At 43.0% G+C, this 27,120-nt stretch overlaps 1 protein-coding gene across 3 annotated transcripts in view; it reads left to right on the top strand.

The window, feature by feature from the left end:
• The window catches only part of EBF1 (EBF transcription factor 1), a 799,867-nt gene that overhangs the window by 395,305 nt on the left and 377,442 nt on the right, over positions 1-27,120 (top strand). The window lies entirely within an intron of this gene.

Below are 27,120 nucleotides of genomic sequence, written 5' to 3'. Positions count from 1 at the left end.
TATGAAGTCAGGAATAGAGGAATGAGTGAGACTTAATTTGAATGTATAAAGTCAGAAATAGAGGAATGAGTGAGACATCATTGCAGTGTATAAAGTCAACAATAGAGAAATGAGAGAGACTTCAGTGGAGTGTATAAAGTCAGTAGAGGAATGAGTGAGACTTCATTGGAGTGTACAAAGTCGACATTAGAGGAATGAGTGAGACATCAATGGAGTGTATGAAGTCAACAACAGAGGAATGAGTGAGACTTTATTGGAGTATATAAGGTCAGCAATAGAGGAATGAGTGAGACTTCATTGGAGTGTACAAAGTCGACATTAGAGGAATGAGTGAGACATCAATGGAGTGTATGAAGTCAACAACAGAGGAATGAGTGAGACTTCATTGGATTGTATAAAGTCAACAACAGAGGAATGAGTGAGACTTCCTTGCAGTGTATAAAGTCAACAATAGAGAAATGAGAGAGACTTCAGTGGAGTGTATAAAGTCAGTAGAGGAATGAGTGAGACTTCATTGGAGTGTACAAAGTCGACATTAGAGGAATGAGTGAGACATCAATGGAGTGTATACAGACAGCTATAGAAGAATGAGTGAGACTTCATTGGAGTGTATAAAGTCAGTAATAGAGGAATGAGTGAGACTTCATTGGAGTGTATAAAGTCAGAAATAGAGGAATGAGTGAGACTTTATTAGAGTGTATATAGTCAGTAATAGAGGAATGAGTGAGACTTCAATGGGGTGTATAAAATCAGCAATAGAGGAATGAGTGAGACTTCAATGGGGTGTATGAAGTCAACAACAGAGGAATGAGTGAGACTTCATTGGATTGTATAAAGTCAACAACAGAGGAATGAGTGAGACTTCATTGGAGTGTATAAAGGCAACAATAGAGAAATGAGAGAGACTTCAGTGGAGTGTATAAAGTCAGTAGAGGAATGAGTGAGACTTCATTGGAGTGTACAAAGTCGACATTAGAGGAATGAGTGAGACATCAATGGAGTGTATACAGACAGCTATAGAAGAATGAGTGAGACTTCATTGGATTGTATAAAGTCAACAACAGAGGAATGAGTGAGACTTCATTGGAGTGTATAAAATCAGCAATAGAGGAATGAGTGAGACATCAATGGAGTGTATGAAGTCAACAACAGAGGAATGAGTGAGACTTCATTGGATTGTATAAAGTCAACAACAGAGGAACGAGTGAGACTTCCTTGCAGTGTATAAAGTCAACAATAGAGAAATGAGAGAGACTTCAGTGGAGTGTATAAAGTCAGTAGAGGAATGAGTGAGACTTCATTGGAGTGTACAAAGTCGACATTAGAGAAATGAGTGAGACATCAATGGAGTGTATACAGACAGCTATAGAAGAATGAGTGAGACTTCATTGGAGTGTATAAAGTCAGTAATAGAGGAATGAGTGAGACTTCATTGGAGTGTATAAAGTCAGTAATAGAGGAATGAGTGAGACTTTATTGGAGTGTATATAGTCAGTAATAGAGGAATGAGTGAGACTTCAATGGGGTGTATACAATCAGCAATAGAGGAATGAGTGAGACTTCAATGGGTTGTATGAAGTCAACAACAGAGGAATGAGTGAGACTTCATTGGATTGTATAAAGTCAACAACAGAGGAATGAGTGAGACTTCATTGGAGTGTATAAAGGCAACAATAGAGAAATGAGAGAAACTTCAGTGGAGTGTATAAAGTCAGTAGAGGAATGAGTGAGACTTCATTGGAGTGTACAAAGTCGACATTAGAGGAATGAGTGAGACATCAATGGAGTGTATACAGACAGCTATAGAAGAATGAGTGAGACTTCATTGGAGTGTATAAAGTCAGTAATAGAGGAATGAGTGAGACTTCATTGGAGTGTATAAAGTCAGTAATAGAGGAATGAGTGAGACTTTATTGGAGTGTATATAGTCAGTAATAGAGGAATGAGTGAGACTTCAATGGGGTGTATACAATCAGCAATAGAGGAATGAGTGAGACTTCAATGGGGTGTATGAAGTCAACAACAGAGGAATGAGTGAGACTTCATTGGATTGTATAAAGTCAACAACAGAGGAATGAGTGAGACTTCATTGGATTGTATAAAGTCAACAACAGAGGAATGAGTGAGACTTCATTGGAGTGTATAAAGGCAACAATAGAGAAATGAGAGAAACTTCAGTGGAGTGTATAAAATCAGCAATAGAGGAATGAGTGAGATTTCAATGGGGTGTATGAAGTCAACAACAGAGGAATGAGTGAGACTTCATTGGATTGTATAAAGTCAACAACAGAGGAATGAGTGAGACTTCCTTGCAGTGTATAAAGTCAACAATAGAGAAATGAGAGAGACTTCAGTGGAGTGTATAAAGTCAGTAGAGGAATGAGTGAGACTTCATTGGAGTGTATAAAGTCAGTAATAGAGGAATGAGTGAGACTTTATTGGAGTGTATAAGGTCAGCAATAGAGGAATGAGTGAGACTTTATTGGAGTGTATATAGTCAGTAATAGAGGAATGAGTGAGACTTCAATGGGGTGTATAAAATCAGCAATAGAGGAATGAGTGAGACACCACCAGCGTGTATTAAGTTAGCTCAGTAGAATAAATCGGAGACATCTGAAGTCTGTTACGTCTGTGTTGGAGGCACGAGTGAGACTTCATTGGTGGGTATTAGGTCAGCAATGTAGGGATGCGTGGGACTGCTTTAGTTTGTCAGCAATAGAGGGATGAGTGAGAATTCAGTGGATTGTGTTAAATCAGCAATGTAGGAATGAGGCAGACTGCTTCAGAAATGATACAGTCAGCGATGGAGGAAGAAGTGAGACAGCTTAAGAGGGAACGGCGTCATTGTCGCTGGAGTGATCGAGGCATCGTGTATGTGGCTGGTGATGAGTGAGACTAGCAGTGCATGTAGTTGGTGATGGTTAAAGGTCTAACGCTACATCAGAAAGTGTGTTCAGTCAGTGTCTGGAGAATGTCTGGCATTTCATTAGCAAGAGTGTGCAGTTAGTAATCAGTGTCTCTCTATTAGAAAGTGTCCATTGATAAATGCATGAGTGAGACTCCAATGAAAGTGGCAGCAGTCGGTGATGGGCGAATGAATGAGCGTTCATCATAAAGTGTGTGTCATCAGTGGTGGAGGAATGAGTGACACTCTGTTGTTGGGCAGTGTACCTCGATGGTGCAATGAGTGAGACTCCAGTGTGAAGTGTAAGTAGTCTACCGTACAGGAATGACGACTCCATTAGAAGCCGCACCTCATTAGTCACGCAGGATTGGTCGACACTCAACAGAAGTGAATGAGGCACCGCCGGGGATGAGTGGGACCAGGGCACAAGTCCTAAAAAAAGAAGTGGCGGGACGCGGTCACTGGAAGTGACGTCACAACAGGAAGGAATCTCATGGGTATTCATATGCCTTTAGATGAAAAGTGGTCTGCACCCTGCCTCCCGGGGACTGCCAGTGCCTGCGTTTAATCCCCCCCGTAGTGAATACAGGACAGACGTTCAGAATGAGCTCCGATCTCGCCCCAGAGAGGCCAAAGATTGAAGTCCAGCTTTTGGGCAGGGGGGGCGGCGTCCACCCGGTAAAAACCCAGTAAAATAGGTGGAGGGATGCCGTCCACCCGCTTGGTACCCCGACTCGAGCCCTGAGTGGGACTCACTGAATGGGAATGAGTGAGACAGCTCCTCACTGTGCCCTTGCTTGGTTGTTATCTGTGTGTTACTCCTCCCCACCCCCTCGATACCGCTCCTCTTAATTGTGCGTTTAAAGCCTGTGATCCTGGCACAGATCAGGTCCTGGCAGATTCCGGTTTCCTTGAAAATCGCCAGTAAACATATTCAATTGCAAGGCAGGGGCTGACGGTCCCAGTCGCAGGGACGGTTTCATTCTCACGAGCGCTTGGGAACCGTCTCCGGCCCCCTCCCCGGGCAGAGCAGGCGGCTTTAATTACGCGGGCCTGAGAACCGGCAGCGTCCGCAGAGATCTGGTTTATTTGTCATTTCAGCACCATCATGTTGAGGTTGATGGAATCCTGCTTTTCCAGTAGCTCTGTTGACATTTACATGTTCCACGGGCCTCGAAAGGAGCCGCCTGCATGTGGAGCACGCTTGTGAATGGAGGTGTGTTGGGCCATCTGAGAGGGACGCTAGGCAGCAGAGCGAGGCTAAGGGCCTTATTATGAGTCTAGCGGACCACGGATCGCCAGGCTCACTAGTAGGGCCATGGGGCTGCCCTGGGACCACCGAGTCCGCCGCAACCGCCAGGGCATTGCTGTTCCTTGGCGGTTGTGCGGCAGTCCTGAGGCCGCAGTATGCTTGACAGGGGCACTGCAACTCTGCCAAGCTTATTACGAGTTTCCTCACCGCCACACTGTTCGTGGCGATGAGGAAACAAAGGGGGCCTCACGCCATGTGGATGCGCACAGAGGGGCACAACATGTCCCCCCTGTGTGCATGCACCCCAGTACCTGCACGGCATGGACAGCAGCAGTCCACAAGCAAGTACTGCCTTTGACGTTCCCATTGCAGTGCTTATTTCATAGGCACCGCCCTGGGAACAACAAAGAACAGCCCGCCAGACAGGTGAAAACTCCTAATCTGGCGGGCGATTCTGACATGGGTTTGGCGGTGCGGGAGAGGGGCGGTCCTGCTCCCGGACCGCCAAACTCATAATAAGGCCCATGTCTCTTGGATAAGATGGGTCCTTGTCATGATTTTTGGAGCATGGCTGGAGGATGCTTGCCACAGTCAGAAGTCACAACTTTGCAGGCTGGTCTTTTGATCATGAACATAGTTTGTCTCATTTTGAAGCACGGACCCTACTGGCATGTTTTTTGGTCCATACATGACCAACGTGCTTTTGAGTAGGTGCATTGCCGGTGTGTTTTGGAGCAGTCACATCAATAACATGATTTCAGCAGGCACGCTGCTGAAAGGCTTCGGAGCTGGTACTTTTCTTGTATGCTTTCGAAGTAGGCTCACTTCTGGCATGTTTTTGGAACAAGCATATTTTGTGTGTTTTTGGTTGGGTACATTTTGTTTTATGTTTTAGAGCAGTCATGTTTTGGATCATCCACTGTATCGTAATGATTTTAAGTAGGCAGATTGCTTTCAAGTTTTTAGACCCGCCACGTTGCAATTTCGGCTTGTTTCTGAAGTAGTCACGCTGCAGGCATGTTTTTCAACAGGTACATTGAATTTTTCAGCATGCTTTTAGATTACTTGGAGCAGGTGGATAAACTGCTTGCTTTTGGGCGGGTGCATTGTCAGCATGTTTATGAGCAAGCATTATCAGTATGTTTTACAATAAAGTTTCTGATCACTTGCTATGCTAGCATTTTTTAGCAGAGTTATCACCATCATGTTTTTGAGCATGTGCTCTGTCTGCCTCTTTTTCAAGCGTGTGTGCTACAGGCACATATTGGAGGGGAAGCATGTGGATATTTTGAAGACGGTGCATTCCTAGTATGTTTTTTGAGGAGGTGTATTGCCAACATATTTTTTAATATGTCCATTACTCCCATGTTTTGTATTAGGTGGACTGGCATTTTTATTTCCAGTGACATAATGCTTGTCTGTTTTTTTAAGCAGGTACATTGTTGGGATGATTTTCAGCAGGTGTGTTGTCAGCGTGTCATGGTTGCATTATTCACTGTGTAGTCTGTATAGTTTTTATAGTAAGTGCAGGACTACCTTGTTTTCGAGAAGGTAAAATGCTGGTCAGCATGTCATCAGAGTAGGATCATTGCAAGCACAGTAATGAGTTTGTGCACTGTCAGCATTTTCTAACATAGGTGCACACTGCAGGCACCTGTATTGGGAGCAGATTTCTAGAGTAGGTGCACTGTTGGTGTGTTTTTCGAGCAAGTGTATATGCATAGTATATGCTCTACTGCCATGTTTCAAAAGTAGGCGCACGGCTGGCTCTTTAACAAGCGAATGCCCTGTCGGCGTGTTTTTGAATATGTATGGTTCAGGAATGTTCAGGTGCAGTGCCAGGGTATTTTTCAGCAGATGGCTCGCACACATAGATTTGAAGACAGTGCCTCTCTGGCATGTGATTGTAGCAGATAAACTGCATTGTAGGCACTAGATTGAACGCTTTGAGGCTTGCACTGGATGCAGTGCGGTTGGCCACATCTTTAATGAGTGCTCTGTGTTTCTCCACTTTGGGTCTCACTCTGAGTTGAACGCTGGGTCTCATTGAACTGAATGAGTTATGTCACTCTCTAGACATTTAATGTGGTGTTTCTCTCTCTACACTGGATGTCTTGGTTCTCTCTATGGGCTGATTGTGTTGGATGTAGTTCGAGTCTAAAGACATCTGAGCCTCACTATTGATTTAAAGTTGTGGGTCTCACTCTTGAATGAACGCCCTGTGTCTCTTTGGATGCATCACTTTCTGTGACTTTAGATCCAATGAGTCAGTTGCACTTCTGCTTACAGGCTTCTCTAGCTGCACTTTCAGACCCTGGTCTTTGCGTTAACATGAAAGGATTCCCTGGTCCTGCCACCATCACTCCTCCCATGGCTGTCTGACAGACATCTGTGTTATGATGTCACTCGCACTAAGTCCCTGGCACTCATTGGAAGCAGGTGAACACTAGACTCCCCTAGGCAGTCACCAGAGTGACAATTAAACCCAGTAGATTTGTCCAAGGTTGCATAGGGCTTGTTTGGTTGCCTTTGAATTTAGCCACTAAAATAGATGCAAGCAAAGAATGCCCCCCTTCCTAACCTGGGTCGCGTCTTAATACTGCGGCAATACTGCGGATTAAGAGGGCTTGAGAAGAAGACAACATGCAGAGTAATTGGAAATGCAGCTCACCGCCAGCCCTTTTAACGGGACACAAATTACGTTCAGATAGAGCAAGGTTTTAACTTCTAATCCATGCCTTAGAAGATTGAATCCACTTTCGTTAAATTCGTTTTTGCCAGGGAAATCTTTTTTAAGGGACATAAATCACAGCTGATAATCTTGGACATGGCTGTGCATCTCCACCGCACACACAAACACACCAGAGAGATTCGGTAGAGCTTTAAAGTGATCAACACTTTTCAGATGAGCTAAATCAGAGAAAAGATTTCTGCATGTAATCTGTGATGTTGGAGACATTGCCCCTAGAATGAGCGTCCTCTCACTTTGTTGTCTATCTGTCCGTCTGTCCGTCCGTCCGTCTGTCTGTCTGTCTGTCTGTCTGTCTGTCTGTCTGTCTGTCTATCTATCTATCTATCTCTGTCTTTTTCTCTGTCTGCCTGTCTCTTTGACTGTCTATCTATCTATCTATCTATCTATCTATCTATCTATCTATCTATCTATCTATCTATCTATCTATCTATCTATCTATCTATCTATCTATCTATCTATCTATCTATCTATCTATCTATCTCTGTCTTTTTCTCTGTCTGCCTGTCTCTCTGACTGTCTATCTATCTATCTATCTATCTCTGTCTTTTTCTCTGTCTGCCTGTCTCTCTGACTGTCTATATAAATACACATATATTCACTGAATAAAATAAAGGTTATAGGGACATTTTGGCTAGGTCAAAATGGCAGTCAAAGCATACAATTTTAACTGAACAAAACTACTGAAATTCACCAGTTATCATTATTTTTTGGGGAGTTTTATATAGCACAAACTCAACCTGAAGGTATCCGAGCACTTTACTTGAGCACCAGTTGCATTACATACGGACACATTCATTTTGTTAGACACGGGGAGAATCAGTGAAATGCCCAGAATCACAGGATGTTGAGCATTCCTGCCGAGACTCAAACCCTGTTCCCCAGCTTCTAGGGCGACTCCTCTAGCTGTTAGGCTACATCCTCTCCCCTAAATTTACTATAACTCGCACCACGCCATGCACAGTGTTGTTGTCAATGTTGTAATTTGATATTTTGCAGGGGTTATCAATGATGTCTTAGAACATGTCATAAGTGATAAAAATTGGGAGGTAATTAGAAGTTCGTGGAATGGGGAGCGAGTTATAGTTAATTAAGGCAGGCGTTACTTGAGGTAACTATAACTGTTGGATTTCTGTGTTTATGTTAGTTTGAAATGGTATGTTTTAACTGAAAATTTGGCTAAGTATAACTTTCCTTTAACCTTCTTTTTTTAGTGAATCACTAATTTATAAAAAAAAATTAAGTACAATATTAATTCAATTCCTATCTATAATGTCACCTTAACCTTTTCTTTTTTCAGTGGATTTCTATGCTTTTTAACATAATGTACAATGTCCATTGCCATGGGGGCGTGGGGCTGGGCAGCCTGGTCCTGGTCCCAGCACCCCACTGGCGTCCAACTCCCATCTCGCACTGCCTTCTGCCATGGACGGGGTGGAGTTGGGCTCCCAACATCCTGGGGGCTCGAACGGCTGATTATGTGATGTAACATTATAAAGGGTGTCATTTTAGGTAAGGCAGGCCTACTGACTTTGTCAAAGGGTCAGAACACAAAAATATAAAAAGTGGGCTTATTGACTTCATCGAGGGGTCAGCATATCATCATATATAAAGCAGACTTATTGTCTTTGTCATAAAGTCACCAATAACTATAATATAATGTATATTTTATTAATCCATATATTGAAATGTTTAACAAAAGTGAAAAAAATCAACATGTTTGAGACTTTCTTTTAACATTTTTCAGTCCACATAATGAAACCCTAGAGCCCACCATAAGTGTTCCTTAAATTTCAGCTAAAGAGCATACAGCTCTAGCTCAGAATGCTTTATTAAAAATATAGTAAGCTGTCTTGGGGTCATGAATGCCTAGGGCATTATGAGACTTTTGTTGCACACAACAGTGAATGACAAATTAGCAACTCCTGCCACTCATTTATTATTCTTTTATTGGAGCCCCTTGGTTACCACGGCCCCTGCCATCACCCTAGCCATCACCCACACCAGGCGCTGTGGGAGTAGGCATTTTTTTTAAAGTCGGTGGCAAACTGTCAAACCCATTGGGGACTGCGGTGGAAGCCCCGAGGACCTCGCAGCCCTAGTGGTTCCCCAATCAGCCCCATACCAGGCTCTGGCGGACACCAAAAGTTTTTTTAAAGTGGGTGCCCCAGTGCCCACCCTGGGAACCCATAACTGCCAAAACTGTTGAGGGCCGCGGGGGAGCCCCAAGGTCTCACAGCCCCAGCCAGCTCTCGATCCAGCACCCACAGTGGTCCTGGTGGGAGCCAGCTCTCTTACTTCGCTCCCAACCTGGCTCGGAGCAGTTTTTTCTATGCTCCTGCCCAGGTGGGAGCAAAGGTAGTATCCTTGCCTGGGAGAGTGTGAGCAGAGAATAAAGTTTTATTGCCTGCCCATACTTTCCTGGGCAGGGAACACAGCATTGTCCTAGGGGGGGGGGGTTAAAGTCCCTGGGACACTTCAGCAGTCATTGGTCCCTGGAGAATGGGGACAGCAGGGCTGATGTGAGGGGGGCTGCTCACCCGCTTGTCTAAAATGTAAAAGTTGCCCCCAGGGTATGGGGTTCCTGGGCCTAAATAGTCTCAGGGAGGAATGGTTGGGCGGCCCCATCCCATTTCCCATTTAAAACAAAGTGGCCCAGGGGAATTGGGTCCCTGCGGTTTCAAAAAGGTTCAAGCAGGGGGAAGGGGGAATCCACATACCCTCCTCCCTAAACAAAATAAAAGTACCTGGGCCCTGGCCTACAACCCAGGGCTGAGATTTCAAAAAAGCAAGAGCCCCCTTTTTTGATTTGTCGTATTTTCTGATCCTCCAAGGATCCATAGCGCTGATAAAAAAGATATGTTATTGGCCCGGGGGGATCCCCACCACGTCTAGGGTGGCAGGGTATCCCTACCCTACACCCCCTATGTTTTAAAAAAACTTTTTTCAAAGGACAGGGGCTGAGACTACGAGTCCTGAAGGGCTGATAACAAATCATTGTTGATGTGGTGGCAGCCAATCAGATCAAATCTTTTGATCTATTGGATCCGCAGGTGTGACATATACTTACATTTCTAACCTTAATATTCCAAAAACGCTTGAATGGATTTACATAAAAGGACAAACACCATGCTGTCTGGACCATTAGCTAGCTTTCAGCTTAATTTGGTGTAGTTCAAAGCTGTTCAATTTTCCTATGTAAAATTGCATAGGGAATACATGTTTTGGGGCTTTCCCCATTTTTCTCACCCACCGCTTGACGAATTATGCCGAAATCATCAAAGAGTGAACAGAGGTGGATGAACTTTTTTTGTTTGTAAAGATTTGTCAAACAGCACCGAAGTTTTAGCTGCCATAAATGCAGATAACATGGAATTGCACTATTTATTTTTTGTTGACCTTTCAAGAATAAGTTGATAAACCAATGGACAGCAAGGAGGGCCAGTGGATTTATATAATTCAGTGACTTCAGCAGTTAACACATAATTCTGTATTTACTGCATTTGCCATACAGTTTTCCTCTTAATTTGCTGACTTTTGGCACAAAAAATGTTTTTCCAGCTAAATTGATTGAAAACAGTTTTGCAAGAAAACGGGCTGCCTGATTCATGTTTTTCTTGCATAATATACATAAGCCTGCCACATAATTTGGTCCTCTTCGCAGCATAATCCTTGCAGCCGTGACAATGGTAAAGTTCTGCAGAGTGTTTTGGGGGCTGTCATTATGATTGAAACAAATGACTGAAACACCTTCTGTCCCACAACCAATTGACAATGGCAGCTTATGCCCTGATGATATGCAGGATAGATTCATTCAATGCAATTCTGGCAAGTTTACCAGCAACCAACCTCTATCCTCACGAAAAGCAACCGCATGTTTCATTGCAGAAACAAACAGATTCAACCACATCTCTCCAATCCTAAGATATCTAAATTGGCTTTGTCTTGAGGCTAGAATAAAGTTTAAAACTTGCTGCCTTACTTACAATGCACTCTAGCAGACAAAACGTCTTACCTATGCGGTCTACTAATCAATACAGAAGGTGCAAGACAAGTCAAAAGCAAAAGCTCTCTCTACCTGGAAACGCCTAAATTCAGATCCTATTTAGCAATCAAACAGTCCTTTTCTGGCTCGGCCCCAAACACCTAGAACACTTTACCCACTCTCTTGAGATTAGTACCAGGCATTTTAGTATTCAGAAAAGATCTTAAAACGAATCTCTGCAGTATTTACTTCAGAAATGTTAGATCTTGAGAACTCAAACCATTTAGTGAACAACAAAGACTAGCTCTCCTACCAAAGGAATACTGCCCAGCGTAGAAAATAGATACTTCGATAAGAAGGCTTTTCATCGCCTGTTTTTTTTACTCGCTCCCAGTACTGCCTGAACAAGATTCTACACGAGACAATGCTGTTTATTGTAATACTTTATAACTGATTGCACCACGATAAATGTTGTAGAGTGCTCTGATACCTTTGGGTCTGGCTAGCGCTATACATATATAAAACTCTTAAATAAATAAATAAATACATATTGGGAACAGATCAACAACATCTGCAAATCAAGCCAGAATAAATGTACCTTCTTGTTAACATGTGTTATCACTGTCAACCCATCAAATTCTCCTCTCCTCTACCCCTTTGTTCACTTCCACTTCCCCTCACTCCTTTGCATTTCAAAGTTCAACCTGTTATTTTCAAGTGTTTTGATGTAATTGGTTATTTGTTAATTGTAATGTGCATGAAGACTACCTAGTGGTGACCTGCACTATATAAAATTATTAAATAGATCAATTAATTAATTAAATAATAAATAGATATGATAATAACTCAATCTATATTTCAAAGGAAACTTTGAAATATCTTCCGTATTTTACAGTTCTCTGTGAAATATGCGTTTTTATACCACTACATTTTGTGTACAGTTCAGTGTACCGTATTAGTTAAAGAGAAGATAAATATTCATCTGAAGAAAGTAAAGAATCTATACCTTAATTGTGCAAACAAGGTACTTTATTTAAAGCTTTAAAGAAACAAGTTCACCTGTTTAGTCAAAGGAGCTTGAAAAGAAACTTCCACGTATTTTTGTTCACTGTGATAAATATCTTAGCTCCCATCCTCCTGAAAACAATACTAAGAAATACCAGCCCGAATGATATGGATTAACAATACACTGGTATTTAGAATTCCCAACAAAAGGATAGATGGATGGATAGATAGATAGATAGATAGATTTATTTGTCTATTTAATATACGTTGCATCCTAAAAATCCTCAGTCTCTGTAGCAAAGTTGTGGTTCTTTTGCATTAAATATACACCATACACTGGAATATTTTTTTTTAAAAAAGCACGTTTTATGCGAAGTCGGTTGAGTGTTCTACTAGCCTTTAATTTGCCACCTCTCAGGCATAGATGTAGAGGCCTGGAGACGACATGTAGCAGTGTCATTTCGGAGAGACTGGTATGGATAGAGTAGAGACAGAAATAACATTACAAGCTGAGGTCTGTGAGGGACTCCCAGAGCAGATATCCATTTAGTCAAATGTTACCTCAGCTTCTCTGTCCCTGCAGGTAAGGGGTGGAATCAGTCATGTCAGATCAGTACTTCTGGAAGGTCAGTAGGGCTGGGGTAGAGTCAGTTACAATGCAAGACTCAGACGCAGATAATTATATGGTAGTTTGGGGCCTAAGTAGATGCAAAAGAATTCTGATGTCGTTGGTCACAAACTCTGCTGGTGTCAAAAATAGGTTATATACATATATATGACCCTCATATTTCATATTTCCCTGTCCCTCACTCACTCTCTTGTTCATATATGTGGGTATGAGTATATATATATAGATATGTATATATATATATATATATATATACACACACACATATATATGTATGTATATGTGTGTGCATATATGTATACATATATACATATATATAAGTATATATATATATATATATATAAATATATATATATATATTTGTGTATGTCAAAACTATAACTCTGTAAAACCTGACTGTGTATGTTTTTGAATTGAAAAATGACACCTTTTAAAGCAGGTCTGTATAGCAGTGCCTCTTCTTGCTCTACTTGTAAAGGGGTAAGCATACAGAAGGGGCGACACAGCCACATATTCTGAGACTAATTCAATATGTGTCACTTCCTTGATCGTCACTGCCTTAAGCACACTCTTTCTAGGGATCCGTTCCGTTCCTGAGTAATACTTCTGAGAACGCGACAGGTTACCATGCCTCTTTTCAGTGTAATGAAAGCGATTCCTCTTCCCCATATTTTTAATCCGTCCGGTGTTTGGTCATTACAGTAATATTCTGTTTACTGTCTGCACTTTCTCCTTCTCGGAGTTGGCTGTGTCCTCCATGGTAGGGTTTTGAACATGAGCTCATTGACGAGTTTCCTGCTCCTATTAATGCTACTGATATTCATTCACTGCAGCATGAAACTCCATCACTGTCTTTACTCTGACTCCATCCCGCCATGTCACTCGCTTGTTTTGCTTCAGAAGACTGGTTCGTATTGTAGCAGTGACTGCCTGCCCATACAGAGTGCTGCTGATGGCTCTGTCAATCCACACTAATCCCCAGTCCCTGGGTCTTCTTTCTAAACACCTCTGTGTATTTCACACTTGTTTCTTATAAGTTCCACTCACTGGAAATCTCGTGAGCAGTAAATTTGCAGCCTCCTGCACAAAAAGCTCCATAGACGACTGCAAGGTGAGAATTAATTTCGGTGCTCGTAGCGGGTGGTGAACGGGCGGTATTTCACCAGCTGCTGATGAGTACCACCCCTGTAATAATGTGCCCTACCCTCTTCAGGCCTCGTCGCCATATGTAAGGTGCAGGGCTTAGCATTCACTCATTGTCTCTCTACTGCTCTTGTTCAGACACAGACCCTCTTTCTGTTTCTCTTGTCCAGACACAGTACACTGCTTGGAAGCCAGTAACTGTGTCTAAATCAGGCTTTTCCAACGTGTGGCTCATGACCTACTGGCAGTTCTCCAGCTGCCTGTAAGTGGCTCTCCTGTGTGCAGCCCAGCAAATTAGAAAGTTTTACTTGGCTAAATGTATCCGCCTTTAATAAAGTTGAGAGTGCTTATTCAAGGTGAAAATGTGTGCATTTTCAGACCTCATAGGCTGACTGTGGGAATTAAATGATTCAATTTCCAAAATATATTCAAAACTGACATTTGACTGATAAATCGTGACACTGGACAGACTTATTAATATCATTACGTTAGTGTCAGGGGCATTGGCATTACATTACCCATGTAGAGGCATTTGAAATTGACAAAAGTGTGTACAATTACTGCTGGAAACCCTGCTTGATGCACTGAGGTGATCACTGCTAGTAATGATAATCCTGAATATGGTGGCCACTAATGTCATCTAGTCTGGTGTGGTCACTATTATAACACACATATTAATAGCTCAGGGTGATTTTCCCTGGTCTAAATTATCTCACTGACTCAAAAGTATTTCAACCCCTCGTTCTGAACCATCAGATATTCTTGTCATTGGGGGATCACAAGCTGTAGCAAGGCCTCCCCTTCTAACCCCCTACAGGATGTAGGCGTAAACCCTCCCACAACGGTATCACACACATTTCACAAACTTTCCATTCCTGCTTAGCCCGCCAATCTGTTCGGAAATCTGAACTATTTGGGAGTTCAGTTCATATTAACCGACGCAAAGAAGGGAATTCAATGCAGAACTTCAATTCGCACCTTTGCCTGGTGCGTGAAAGTGAGCGCAAACCTTTAAATACTGACAGCTTCTCCTGGGAAATGTGCACAGAGTGCAGTGACAAAGGCTACGTCTCCAAACCTCTATCTCGAAGTGCGGGTTTCCATCGCTTTGAGGACCTCACAATAAGATATTGCTGAGTTTTTCCAGCACATATGAGAATCACACACTGCAGGATTGCATTGGTTGGCTGAAAAGCAACGAAGCCTCCGAACAATGGATTCCCCCTGGATTTCTGGTTTCTAGGGCAGTCTGAATTCAATGCTTCCATCTTGCCGCTAAGCGCTGTTGCAAAGGGAGAGCGGCCAGAAGATACACCACTTCCCTTTGTCACCAGAAAGCTCAAAGATTATATGTTTGATCAGGAAAGGAAGTCACAAAGGCAATTGATATTGGCAGTTGCTCCGCCTGGCTGCCTGCCCAGCATCTGTTGTGTGAGTGGGAATTGAGAAATAGGTCTTTGTGCGAGTGAGTGTGTCAAGAGCCCACGTGGGAGCTTCGGTTTCAAGAACCACGGCCTGTAGGTGAATTCATGGGCACTGAACACACATGCCCTCATTTCTCCTTCACCCATGGCACCTCAAATCCATACAGAAATGCGCTAAGGAAACAGCGTTATTGGTTTAGAATGTGAACAGGCGATGTTTGCAGTGCACACCTTTCTTAAGGGGGTCGTCGAAGTTTGTTAATGGGGTACATTGTCAATCAGTAAATGTCACGGTGCACTCTGCTACCCGAGTATGCAGGTGGAGGTATTTTACAGGTGTACAGTGTTAATGAGTGTAGTTTGCAATCTATACATTGCCTGTGATAGGCGTGAAATCTGTAGCTGTATAAAGCAAGTAAGTGAAGTTTGAAGCGCACACTGTGTCCAAGCTAGGCATTTAGGACCAGATCTACAACCCTTTTTTGCGGCTGGAAACGGGAGATCCTCCCGTTTGCGACCGCAATAAAGGGTAATGGCATGAAAAAATGCTATTTTGCGAGTCACTGACTCGCAAAATAGCATTTGCAACTCCCGCTATTAGGAAGGGGCGTCCCTTCCGAATAGCAAGTCACCATGCCATGTACAATCGTTTTACGACCGCATTTGCGGCCGCAAAACACTCACAGTTTACCACCTACTTCAAGTAGGTGATAAGTCTCTCAGAAACTGAAAGGTGTCCCCAGGGGACCCCTTCTCCTTTGTGAGTATGACAGAAAATGCATCCCGTTTTCTTTAAGGAAAACGGGCTGTGTTTAAAAAAAAAAGACTGCTTTATTTAAAAGCAGTCCCAGACATGGTAGTCTGCTGACCCCAGCAGGCCACCATCCCTGGGAGTGCTAGTCATTTCTAATGGGGTTGTAAATTGCGCCTGCCTCATAATATTCATGAGGCATGCAATTTGCGACCCCATTAGGAATCGCGAATAGTGTCTGAGGCACTGTAATCCATCCCAATTTGCGAGTCGCAAATTGTGAGTCGCAAATGCGACACAATTTGCGAGTCACAAATTGCTGAGTTGTACATCTGGCCCTTAGTGATATTCTACGAGTGTACAGTACGAAGTGGAGTTCAAAGCATACACTGTGTTCAAGGTAGGCAGCTAGAGATATACTAAGGGTGTACAATGTGAATAAGAGGCACTTCGAACCTGCTTTCAGTGGCATGTATTAGAGATACTATAAAATACACACACAGACACAGACACATACACACACACACACAGACACACTGGTTAACTTCACAATCTATACTTGCACAATAACCATAAAACCTATAACTTGCAAACCAAATGCAATGCTGACAACTTCCCCCTTAATGTAATAAATGCAATTACAAATGTTGTAAATAGTCTTATATATGAGATTACATATCACATTACCCTCAACACTGTGAAAGAGTTGGCCATGAATGTAGTGTCAAACACTTGTTTGAGTATGTGTTGTTACCTTATTAAGTCAAGCTTTTATGTGTTATTACCTATTGGTATTATTGTTGTCAGTTCGCAAGCATTGGCACACCCAACTGAATATTCATGGCTTTAGGGGTTAATGCAAATATGGAAGTAATATGTAGATGGCGAGATGGGGGGATGTTCACAAACATACCATTATTCTTGTGTTTATGTAAGAGGTATGTGTGGAGGGATACGTATTTTCACTTCATGCCTCAAACTTGCAACTAGTATTTGTGAACAACAAAATGGTGCGTAGTGTTATCATGAAAAGTGAAACACCATAAGTCCAGGTGAACTTGTGTGTGCCTTTGGTTGTGTGCCTACAGCTAAGGCTTGGGCTTAGCTGATGTTGACCACAGCTGTTAGTTGTCTCTACACTGTGTTTTGATGTGTGTCTGTTGTTTGTGATCTTTAAATGGGTGAAAAGTTAAATGCTGCTTAGTAAAGCACCATTTGTCTGAGTGAGGTGGTGTGCATGATGGCTTTTATTTATACACTACCAAGGCATGGTTGAAGCCCATGCTGATCTCGATTATGCGTTGTGTGGCTTTTATGTGTTTGAGTTTTGCCTGTTGTTTGTGAAAATCAGTGTGGTGCATAGTGTTACAGTGCAGTCAGAAAATAGAAGTCCAGGGGAGTTGTGAATATTAGTGCACAATGTCATTAAGGACTACCATGGTGTAGCGTATGCCCAAGTGAACTTCTGTTGTTCCTTCCAAGTTGGTATTTATACAATATTTGCATACTCTCACTGCTCATGTATTGCACATGCTCTACTAACTCCTGTGTATGCAAGCTCCAATGTTATCAGAATTTTTGAAAAATATACATACTTTGACATGCACACTAGAACCTCACATTTTGCCTTATATCAGTAAAACATCTTAAAAGATTTGCACCAGATCAAGAAAAGGCACTGGCTGACTTAAAGACTACCATGCCTTTTCACCTGGTGACCATCCATTTGGATGTCTTACAAGGGGCGTAACGAAACTTAAAGGGGCCCGCCTGCAAAGTACATCCCCCTCCCCCGACCGCACTGCAGACCCAGTCAGGAGCTCTCAGGCCAGGGGCCTGGCACCTGCCCAGTGCCGGAGGGGGACCCCTGGAACTCAGGCCCCCTCACGCTCTGTGGGGGTTGCAGGGGATATTAGTATGTCTCAACAAAATAGAGGGGGAGACCAGGAGCTAGTTATGGTCCAGTGCCCGTGCTCCTAATGCTAGACATCAAACAAAAATTGGGAATCATTGTTCCGTAGGAGAGGGTGCCAAGGGTCATCCACCCACCGGAGGAGAAAGAAGAAGGAAAACTAAAATGAAAAAGGAGAAAAAAGGAAATCCTAGGTCTAGAACCCACTGGTCAGAGGCAAGCACATGTCTTGTCTCTTGTTGCCTTCACACACCGCGTAGGATGTCATGCTTCATCATCGGGCATTTGCTCCTTGTTGGCCGGCGCTGCACTGCCCTACGGGTTCCCCGAAGGGTCACTTTAGCCCTCCTGACACCTGCTCGCATATTAAATATGCGGGGCCGGCGTCAGGAGGGGTGTTTCAAGTGTACGACTCTCGAGTCAGAGCTGGCTCCAGGGCTGGCCAGCGCCCATTTATAATGGTGGATTCAACCACCATTACCTCCCTGAATCTCGAATCACAGCCTATTTCTGAGTTTCATCAGTGTAAAAAATCACTAGCAAATGTAAACACTAAAATGAGTCTGGCTCTGCTTGAAAGGTGGGAGGTTGGGCCCAGGGCCTGACCGCAAGCCATGCCACTGCCCAAGCTTCAGTGCACAGCACCCCCTTCAGGTTAAGTGCACGGTCTGACCATTGGCCAGACCCTCTGCACAAACCCTACTGGACAAGGCCATAGGCCGTGCGCAACTGGGGTGGGCAACCATCGGTGATTGGGTGCATGCCCTAGTTGGAGGCCAAAAGGATTGAAAATTAAGTAAATAATGTTTTAAAAAATGAAATTCACTGAAAAAAACACAGTTAAAAAATGAGTTATGGTTCTGTCTCCGACTTGTCAAGCCACTGAAGTTTGTCACTTATGGTTAAAAATGCACACAACACAACCCATAACTTGTGCCACTCACCATGATACATGTTGATATTTTGATCGCTCTGTTCTTTGTTTCTGTATCTTTGCCAAATTGGTGTTTTAAATATGTGGTTGACACCAGTCAAGGTTCGTGTTGTGTGCGTTGCTAACCATAACTGACGAATTTCAGTTGTTTGATGAGTTTGAGTCAGGACCATAACTTACTTTTTAACTGGGTTTTTCAGTGATATTCAACTATATTAACACGTATGACATGCCAGGGAAATAAACCTGGCTCATTAACACATTTTTTTAAACGTTTATTCATAGATGTACTTTTATTCATGTATTGTTACAATGCAGAGATCAAATTGCCGCAGTGCAGCTTAACTAACTTGAGTAAACAAGGCATAATGCCTTTCATATTCTATTCTACAAACAGCTGATAGTGGAAAAACTACTGGGGCCATATTCACTCCGCTCAGTTACTGTGATTCTTTGTCAATGCATTGACGTAACCCCTTGGGCCCTAAATATCATTTTATACATGTGTTTATAGCCACTGCACAGGAAACAAGCTTTGATAATGCCATTATGTCTGACCTTGGCAAACCGTGTGATGGTTACTTTTTAAATGATTGCTGGCATATGGCACAACAATAAAAAGGGAAAAAGAAAATATGCTGCCACCTTAACGTGCCTGCTTGCAATAAATATTAATATTGTTTGTAAAGGGACAGGACTAAATCACCACCTAAATAGACACTTAATCATAGCCATCTACGCTGTTAAAATGTCATCTAAACACTTTAAAACAGCAACTTCAAAAGGGAGACAGATAAAATATCAACATAAAACTGAACACCCGAATTTTAGCAAAATAGACAGAATTTGAATCATGCAATAAGTAAAATACAACTCACTTTTAGACAGATTTGCCACTGAAGAAGCTATGTTTAGGTGGAGGTGAACAATGTGGACAGGCATTTTGCAGTCATAGTGAAGGATGCCAGCGGGTAAAGCGAGCTTAGCCATTGCGACATGCTGTATGACATTTTAGCAAACCTATGGATGAAGACTTCTGACCAGTAGGTATATCTTTTTTCAATTATTTTTGGGAAAAAATAATAGTCTGGCAAGACAGTTAAAGCTGCCTCAAAGTCCCAACCTAAAAGCAGCATGGCACAGACCTACTTGTTGATCCATTGGGTGTAGTATGGTATTCAATAACATTGTTGAGAAAAGAGGGAAGAACATATGTGTGTGTGTGTGTGTGCGTTGTTTGTGTGTTTGCACATGCATAGTAGTATGAATGAGCAAAGTTCATAAAACATTGTGTCAGAGGTAGATAGATAGATAGATAGACAGACAGACAGACAGACAGACGTGTTTTTCCTCAGTATTCATTGAGTGCAATTCTACCACTTTCCTGGTCTTCTAGCACTTCTGGAATTTGGGCACACTTTCCAAATGGTTCTGGGGTTAGTATGTGCCTGGTGGCGTGGTGGTCCGGAGTCATTGCATTTAAATTGTGAAAATCAGACCGTTCACTTATCCTTTAGTTATGTTGTAGTACCCGAGCCGGGGGAGAGTTTCCCACAAGGTTGAATGGTGGTCAGTTGCAGGCCTGAAGTGTTGGGATTGTTGAATTACGCTCTTTGACACATGTATCGATGCAAATCAGTGTTTCATTTATTCGCCTGGGATGGCTTGCTTGGATCTCTTGATGGCTAAATGGCCTAAGGCTGGGTGAGGGATAGAATGTGTTTGTGAGCCATTAACTCCTAACCAGTTATGTCGTTTTTCCGCCATATTGCTCTCCTGAGGGTGTGATGTGGTTTAAAATGTTGTGTTGACTCTGCAAGGAATTGCTGTGTGAGAAAGGTGTGTGCGGTGAGGTGGGAACTCTGCAACCATTTGGGTTTGGTACTACACTCTGCACATCATAGAGCGGGGAGCTCTTTATAATGACTTCTGAGTTGAGAAGTATATGTTGCAATAACAACAATACAATACATTATATGTATGCTGACCAATCAGACTGAGATATCCTTCTAGCTAGTAGTGACGAGTGTTGTGAGCTCCATAATGACTGACCTATGACCCACATCTAAGCTGTGTTGACTGCTTATGATATGAGCTCTTCGGTGTATTGTGTTAAATAATGTGTTGACCTGTGGGAGTGAAGCAGAGAATAATAAACTGGACACTATTGAATAGGCTAAAATGTTAGGCATTAATGCTGAATTACTGATTCACCATACAGTCTGCAACAGTACTGCGGGTGAAGAGAACGAACTTTGTTGTCTCAATAAAGCAGTTTCTTATTTGATAAGATTTGTATAAGAGTAAGTGTTGGGGCCCAAGCTTTTGCTCAGGAGCCTGTGGCTGGTGCTATTGAAAATGTCAGGGTGGTGAGTACCAAAGGCTGCGCCGTCTTGGTTCCTCCTGCATGTCTCTTTAAACCACGCCATGCCTCCTTATCGCTGTCTTGCAGGTTCTTTTTTATCCATACTTCCTACCCTTGTCACTGTTTTCCCCACTTTCTCTTTCCCCCTTTTGTAATTAATAATAAGTGCACATGGGCCCCACCGGTAGCCACCAGCTCAAATTAAGCTCTGGGCGTGCTCTATAAGTACAAGGACAACTTTTCCAGCCGTGCCCATCCTCTCATATACTGACGTAGGTCAACTGAAAAGTGAGCCTGCTTTGAGGTCCTGCTCCTGCTGCAAAGAGAATTTGTCATTTTTCCTCACTTTTTTAAAAACATTCCCTTAGACTTTTACAGAGACTTCAGTGGTAAACAGTTGGTCCTATTGACTTTGATTAAAATGGTTACACCTGTGTTCTCATTTTCCCAATTACAACATTTCAAGGTTGCGTGGTAAGAAAATCCCAATATAAGTTCTTTTGCATCAGCTGCTCCTAATTTGATATTTGAACGTAACTGTGCTTGTGATTGTTACGCCATTGAGTTCATCCCACGGTACTACTGAGAGAAGGCTGTGAGACTGTTGGAGTTGTAGATGTAGATTAATACAGACACATGGTGAAGGAAGTATTTATTTTGGAAACTTTACTAGAGCGCAGAAACAGCAGGTATCTGTACCATTTTATGATAACATACTCTAATAAATAAAAATTAAAAGTCACAATTCTGAAATATAGTTAGAAACATTAAGCACAGGAAGCACACAATGGCAGGCTCCTAGTCTCTGCTCCATGATCCCCCTTCCACTCCCCAAATCACAGCCCTACTTTTTGTGTTCTCCGCAAATGGAAAAAGAATGACATATATTTCGAAACCTACTATAAAACACAAGGCACAGTTGTTATGTATGTTCCTGGAATGTGACGGTTCTTGCTTTTATGGCCAACTGAACCCTGGTTTTCCGATGGGGAATCCCATGTCTTTAGGGTTTTCAAAAAGGTGCTTCTTTGAGCTGCAACTCCTGAAGCAAAGATGTGGATAGAAGCTCTGACTGGGCGCCTTCTTGCTGCTCCCAAGCATGTGTAGCACTCAGTGTTGTGAGCTGCATGCCCCTTGATGAAGACTTGTGGGATGAGGAGATGTATGGGAGTGATGTCAAAATAGTGTGCCGAAAGCAGCAGCAGTCAAAGACTGACTGCGCAAGTGACAGGTAGGACACAGAACACCTAATCATGCGTGCTCTGAACCACCAGCGAGCACATGAGATCTAACAGGGCGCATTAGCAGTCAGCAGTACATTTCCAAGGCTGCCGCCTTGCGCTGTCACAAGCACTTAGTTTCCAATGATGAAGCTGTGTGCCACCACATATTGTGGCCTCCTATGGTGCCTCCTTGTGCAATTGCTTTTCATTGGTTTTCGATCGTGCTATGCCATGTACTCGTGTATGTGTTGTTGATTACTAATGGCACAGCCTTTTACTATCACGTTTTGGTTGCTGATAAAACTGCCCTTTACTATCACACTGTACCATGTGTTGGCTACTGAAAATGCCACCTTTCAATATCCCATATTGTTCATTAGTAGTAGTACTAACTTGTACTGTTATGTTTTATTAAACAACCGTGGCACATTTTACTATCATATGTTGGTTACTGATAAGGCTGCCTTGTAATTTCTCAAATGGTTTGTTATGTATTATATAGGTCTGCGTGAATGTGTGTGTGAGCTTGCAAGCATGTGCTATTTTGTGTGTACAGTCTTTACTTTGTGGTACTTATAACGTATGCTTTGTTGAAGTGTGGGAATTTAGAGGGTGTTGTGTGCGTGCAAGCATGTGTCTGAGAAAATTTCATACATTGCGTTGTTTCTTTGTTGTGTGATCTCACATTCGGAACTATTTTTCACTGCTGTACATTTTGATTATGCTTTGTGTTTATGTGGAAGTTGGCATGCATAGAGAACAGAGTAACTGCTATAAATATACGTACATTTATGGTGGAATTATTTTTGGTTCAAGCTTGTGTTTTGCATTGTCTGTGTACTAACAGTATGTTCAAAATGTGTTTTGCTTGTGCTCAGTGTGTGCTTTTATGTGTATGAGGTAAAGTGCGTGCTTTGTATGTTTGTTAGTTTGCAATGTGTTTTGTGTGGTTGTGTATGTCTTTGTGTGTGGGAGAGAAAGAGCATACATGATGTGTCTTGTGTGGTATTTAGACAGAATATCGGAAACACAAATATCGTGAGATAAAATATCTTGTCAAAAATATTAAGGACATAAATGTTGTGAAGGAAAGTTTCAATGGGTAATTAAAGTTTTACTTCATATAACTCCATATACATATATATGTATATATATATATCTTCAATGTACATAGATGTGGAGTTAAGATTATTAAATCTCTACTTACCTAGTTGCGATTACCATTTCATAGTGCTTAATCTGTAAAAAAAAATAAGTGCCAGGGCCCTCGGCAGGAGGCCACTGCAGCTTGCATCACCCATTGCCCCCGCTAGGGCTACTAATATCAGTACCAACAAAACTACTAAGCATCACACTCCTACAAGTGTAACAATTAAGACTAGTTCAGGCGCCCAACACTATAACCAGAACTGTGGAAGCAGGTATAAGTCCTTTGAAATGTATATTGATTCAATAAAAGACTGTTGTTCTACTCACTTCTAAATTAGACAGACAGCGCCACCATGTGGCAGACTGTCTTAAGTGTCTGTGTTAACAATTAAGTTCGGGTACCGAGCACCAGTAACCACTCTCTCAAATTAAGCACTGCCTTCTTGATATTGTGGTCCACAATATTTTTGGCACAATATTCTTCCCACATGATACTTGTGCTTCCCATATTCTGTCTGTGATCTACTTTGTGTATGTGATAGCTTGATGTGTGTTGTAAATCTGAAGGAGAGTGTTAGAGAATACTGGGCGAGCTGTGTGATTGTCGTAGTTTGCAGTAGTGTCTGTGTGAGAGTGCCTGTGTTATATGCTTTCTTAGTAAGCTTACAGTAGTAGGTCCTTGTGCTGTGTATATTTTTGTATTCATGCACGTGTGCTCTTGTGCACTGTTTACATCGGGTGTGTGCGCTTGCAGTGTGTTTTGTGTGCGTGTGAGTGCTCGCTGTGTGTGTTTTGTCTGTGTTCTGCTTGCTATGATTCATTCTGAGGGCTGCTTTAGCCTTCATGAAGTATTCATGGCGGGTGCGCGTGCTTCTATAATTGCCATCTCAGGCCCTGAATTATTTATACCTTGTAGTGTTCTCATGGTCTCATTTACTGAGAGCGCAGATAACACAATGGGAGAGGATCCCGAACACCTCAATGACTCTTACTTTACCTTAAGTAGAGGAATTATATTACTGGAGGTGCAACCCGAGGGCCGGTTATTCTTTCTCTCCTTGTATTGATAGTGTTCTAATTGCTGAGGCGCTCTTAGCCCTCTGGTTCCTGTTTGCTGATGTACGTGATGCGCAGTCTGATTGCGCTCTTGGTCCTGGGAGCAGGCAGTCATTGATGCAGTCTGCACAGCTGAACTCTGTGTTTGAGGGCAATTCCATCAGGGTCGGACTGGCCTGTAGGGCAGTCTGGCAAAGCTAGAAGCAGCAGGGCAGTGCGTCGGTCAGTTGTGTAACTGTCTGTGTCCCAGTTTTGTGGTGGGCTGGCTTTGTGTGGGCTGATGTTGTGAACATCGGGTGTATTATGCTGTACTGTGCAGGTCCAATGAATGCACAGCGCTGTATGGGCCATGGGGTGCACGTGGAATGAAAAGAACTGCGTCAAGTCATATCAGGTGTGCCGCGGCAGGTGGTGCAGCATTAATATTGAAAAATAAATCTGTGACTACCCAGCCTGCCATAGTGTGGCACACACCCTCTCCAGGTTCTCCACATTCTGGGTCCATCGTTTTCACAGTTGCATAGGGTGCTGAATGTGTCAATGAATGCCCATGGGTCAAACCTCCTGGAATAACCAACAGCAGCATGTGGAAGATTGTGTAATGGGAACATGAACTATCACTCACTTGCATAGCACAAGCTCCACCAAAGTATAAGGGAAGAGATGCCAATGGCCTTTAAATATCCAGTCATACAGGGCTAAGGATACAGGTTTGTGAAAGTGGATGACTGACAAAGTGGGGAGTTGGGCACAACAGACCAAGAAAAGAGCAAGCAGAACACTCTGATAGGACTCACTCTTTAACTAATACTTACTGTCTTTCTTTTTGAGTGAGCAAAAGACACAGAAATGATGGGCAGAATGGGCAAACTCGGCACACTTAGGGCGAGGAAGCAAAAGACGCACAAATGATTCATTCAGCTATCCGACCATCATTTGTTGCTGAAGCACTTTTTGCCCTAAGTGGGATGTGCATGCTCAGATGTGGGTCCCTTGCTCGCTGTGCCACTGAATTTTACGCTAGCCTGGCTTATATGGGATGATACCCTGAAACCTGTCCCAGGAGGCTTGTTTCCAGTCCATAGAGGACCCGGCTTGGCAGTTTGGGCTGTACAGTTCCCATGAGGAACAGGGTCAAGACTAATTTGCATATGGCTGGGTCCAAAGTGAGTGTAGTAGTGAGCAAAAGAACAATGGATTTAAGACAGGTCGTTTGACGGGGATGAATGTTTTATTTATTCAGCATTCTGCCCATTATTTGTTGCTGCAGCACTTTTCTCACCCTTAGTGGGATTGTTATGCCCAGACGTGGGCCCAGTGCTCACTGTGCCACTGGATTCAAGCTAGCCTGACTGATGAGGGGTGATACCCCAAAACTGGTCCCAGGATGCTTGTTTCCAGTCCATGAAGGACCAGGCTTGGCAGTTCGTGCTGGACTGTCCCCATGAGGAGCAGGGTCAAGACTGCTTTGCATATGGCTGGGTCTTAACTGGGGTGGCTCAGTGAGCTAAAGAATGATGGATTTAACCCAGATCTCTTGGCTGGGAGTAAATGTTTGATTTATTCAGCATTCTATCCATCATTTGTTGCTGCAGCACCTTTCATTTTGAGTGAGACAGGTTAAAGTCAGCTAGAAAACTATCAAAAATATGTCATAAAATCATACCAGAAACAAATGAAACTTCTGTGATTAATTTCCAAGGAGGCTCAGTGGGGTGAACACACTCTTACTAAATACATGTTATGTTCCATTAACCTGATACAGGATGCCAAATCAAGCAGTGCTAACTGCAAATGCGGTAAGTTATGTTATGATTATCTGTAGAGTGCGCATCACACTCAGGAGGGTATCCAGGTGCTAGAACAAAACAAGGGGGCTGTGCTGGTCGAGACTGTGGTCTAGGTAAAGAGCCATGTCTTCATGTTCCTGCAGAACTCAGGGACTGAAGAGGTGACTGATGTGCAGAAGGAGGTCGTTTCAGGCTTTGGGTCCGAGGTGTGAGAAAGCGTGCATGCTGGCTCTGGCTCAACAGATGCGGGGTTGTGTGTAAGCAGGAGGCCAGCTGTGGGGATGTTTCTGGAAAGGTGGGAAATTGATGTGGCTGTTGAGGTAGGAGAGGCCTAGATAGCATATGTGAGTGGGAAGAGCTTATAGGTGTGTCTTTACAGTGTGGGGAGCTAGTGGTGGTCTCTGAGAGACCAGGTGATGTGAGTGCGGGTTGAGAGTGTAAGTGTAACTCTGGTCATTACGTTTTGTATGGTCTGACGTCTTCTGGTCAGTCGGTGGTGATGCTGACATAAAGAGTGTTGCTGTAGTCCAGAGTGCAGGTGATCAGGGCTTGGGTAACAGTTCTGCGTGTGTTGATCGGGAGCCCCTTGAGGTTTTTTGAAGATCTTGAGGGTGTAGAAACAAAAGGAGGTAATTGAGTTGCCTTGGCTGGGCATTTAGAGTTGGTTGTCTACCACTATTCTTAGGTTCTAAACTTTAATGGCCGGCCAGGGTTTTGGCCGGAGATCTGCCAGCTACCAGGTGGAATCCCATAGTGAGTTGTCCTTGCTGAAGAGTACCACTTCCAATGTTTCAGTCTTTAGTTTCCAACTGTTGATTTTCATTCATCTGGCAACTTCAGACATACAGG

The sequence above is a fragment of the Lissotriton helveticus genome, chromosome 7, assembly GCF_964261635.1.
Source record: "Lissotriton helveticus chromosome 7, aLisHel1.1, whole genome shotgun sequence".
Taxonomy (NCBI): domain Eukaryota; kingdom Metazoa; phylum Chordata; class Amphibia; order Caudata; family Salamandridae; genus Lissotriton; species Lissotriton helveticus.
This window is presented reverse-complemented; position numbering and strand designations above follow the sequence as displayed.